This window comes from Varanus komodoensis, unplaced genomic scaffold (assembly GCF_004798865.1).
Source record: "Varanus komodoensis strain SLA01 unplaced genomic scaffold, ASM479886v1 scaffold162, whole genome shotgun sequence".
Lineage (NCBI taxonomy): Eukaryota > Metazoa > Chordata > Lepidosauria > Squamata > Varanidae > Varanus > Varanus komodoensis.
The window spans coordinates 189,011-191,212 of record NW_025335474.1 but is presented as its reverse complement, the minus strand read 5'-3'; positions in this window follow the sequence as shown (position 1 = coordinate 191,212).

Sequence of the window (2,202 nt, the reverse complement as noted above, 5' to 3'; positions counted from 1 at the left end):
ACGTGAGCACTTGGACCTCTGTTCAAGGCAAATTTTGCCCCTCTGTCACTGTGGAGCCAGGAAATCCTGGCCTTCAGACTGGCTTACGACCGTCGGAACGCGCTCGGAAGGGGCGGAAACGGAGGCCTGCATGGAGGGACAGCGTCTAAAGAGGACTAGGTGTGTCCTTGTCACCCTCTTTTCATGCAATTTTTGGCCAACTGTCAGGGTGGGGCCGGGAAATTGTGGCCTCCGGGCGGGCCTCTGACCGTCGGAACGCACCCGGAACTGGCAGAAATGGAGGCCTGCACGGAGGGACAGCGTCTCCAAGAGGAATAGGTGGGCTCATGTCGCTCTGTTTTCGGGGCAACTTTTGCCCCACTGTCAGAGAGGGGCCGGGAAATTGCGGACTCCGGACGTGCCTCCGTCCGTCGGAACCTGCTCGGAACGGGTGGAAACAGAGGCCTGTGCGGAGGGACAGCATCTCCAAGAGGACTAGTTGCGCGTGCGTCCCCCTGTTTTCTGGGCAAACTTTGCCAATCTGCAAGGGTGGGTCTGGGAAATCGCAGCATCCGGGCGAGTCACCGACCTTCAGAACGCACTTGGAACGGGCGGAAATGGATGCCTACGCGGAGGGACAGCGTCTCAGAGAGTACTAGGTGTATCTGCGTAGCCCTCTTTTCGCGGCAACTTTAGGTCCTCTGTCAGGGTGGGGCCGGGAAATCGCGGCCTCCCGGTGGGCCTCCAACCGACGGAACGCGCTCAGAATGGGCGGAAACGCAGGCCAGCGTGGAAGGACAGCGCCTTCAACAGGATTAGGTGTGCACGTCGCCCTTTTTTCCGGTCAACTTTTGCCCCTCTGTCCAGGTGGGGCTGGGAAATCGCGGCCTCCAGCTGTGCCTCCGACCGTAGGAACATGCTTGGAACGAGCGCAAACGGAGGCCTGCGCGGAGGGACAGTGTCTCAAAGAGGACTAGGTGCGCGCGCGTCTCCCTATTTTCGGGGTAACTTTTTCCCCTCTGTCAGGGTGTGGCCGGGAAATCCAGGCCTCTGGGAGGGCGTCCGACCGTCGGAACCCGCTCGGAAGGGGTAGAAACGGAGACCTGTGGGGAGGGACAACGTCTCAAAGAGGACAAGGTGCGTGGGGCCGGGAAACCTGGCCTCCGGGCGGGCCTCCGACCATTGGAACATGCTCGGAATGGTCGGAAACGGAGTTCTGCGCAGAGGGACACTGTCTCCAAGTGGACAAGGCGCGTGCGCGTCGCCCTTTTTTCGGGGCAACTTTTGCCCCTCTGTCAGTGTGGGGCCGGGAAATCGATGCCTCCGGACAGGCCTCCGACTGTCGGAATGCGATTGGAAGGGGCGAAATAGAGGCCTGCGCAGAAGGACAGCGTCTCAAAGAGGACTAGGAGTGTCCGTGTCACCCTCTTTTCAGGCAATTTTTGCCCCTCTGTTATGGTGGAGCCGGGAAATCGCGGCCTCCGGGTGAGCCTCCGTCCGTCCAAAAGCGCTCGGAACGGGCGGAAACGGAGGCCAGCTCGGAGGTACAGCGTCTCAAAGAGAACTTGGTGTGCACGCGTCACCCTGTTCATGGGGTGCCTTTTGCCCCTCTGCCAGGGTGGAGCCGCGAAATCATGGCCTCCGGGCGGGCCTCCGACCGTCGGGACACGCTTGTAACGGGCGGAAATGGAAGCCTGCGCGGAGGGAAAGCGTTTCAAAGAGGTCTAGCTGTGTCCGCGTCATCCTATTTTTGGGGCAACTTTTCCCCTCTTTCAGGGTGGGCCGGGAAATCACGGCCTCCGGGAGGACCTCCGACCATTGGAATGCCTTCGGAACGGGAGGAAACTGTGTCCTGTGCGTAGGGACAGTGTCTCCAAGTGGACTAGGTGCACGCGGGTGGCACTGATTTCAGGGCAACATTTGCCCTTCTCTCAGGGTGGGGCGGGGAAATCGCGGCCTCCGGGCAGGCAACCGACAGTCAGAATGCGCATAGAACGGGCGGAAACGGAGGCCTGTGCGGAGGGACTGCATCTCAATGAGTACTAGGTGTGTCCGTGTCACCCTCTTTTTCGGCAACTTTTGGCCCTCATTCAGGGTGAGTCCGGGAAATGGCGGCCTCCGAGCGGGCCTCCGACCATCGGAACGTGCTTGGAACAGGCGGAAACGGAGGCCTGCGTGGAGGAACAGCGTCTGCAACAGGATTAGGTCAGCCCGCATCGCCAT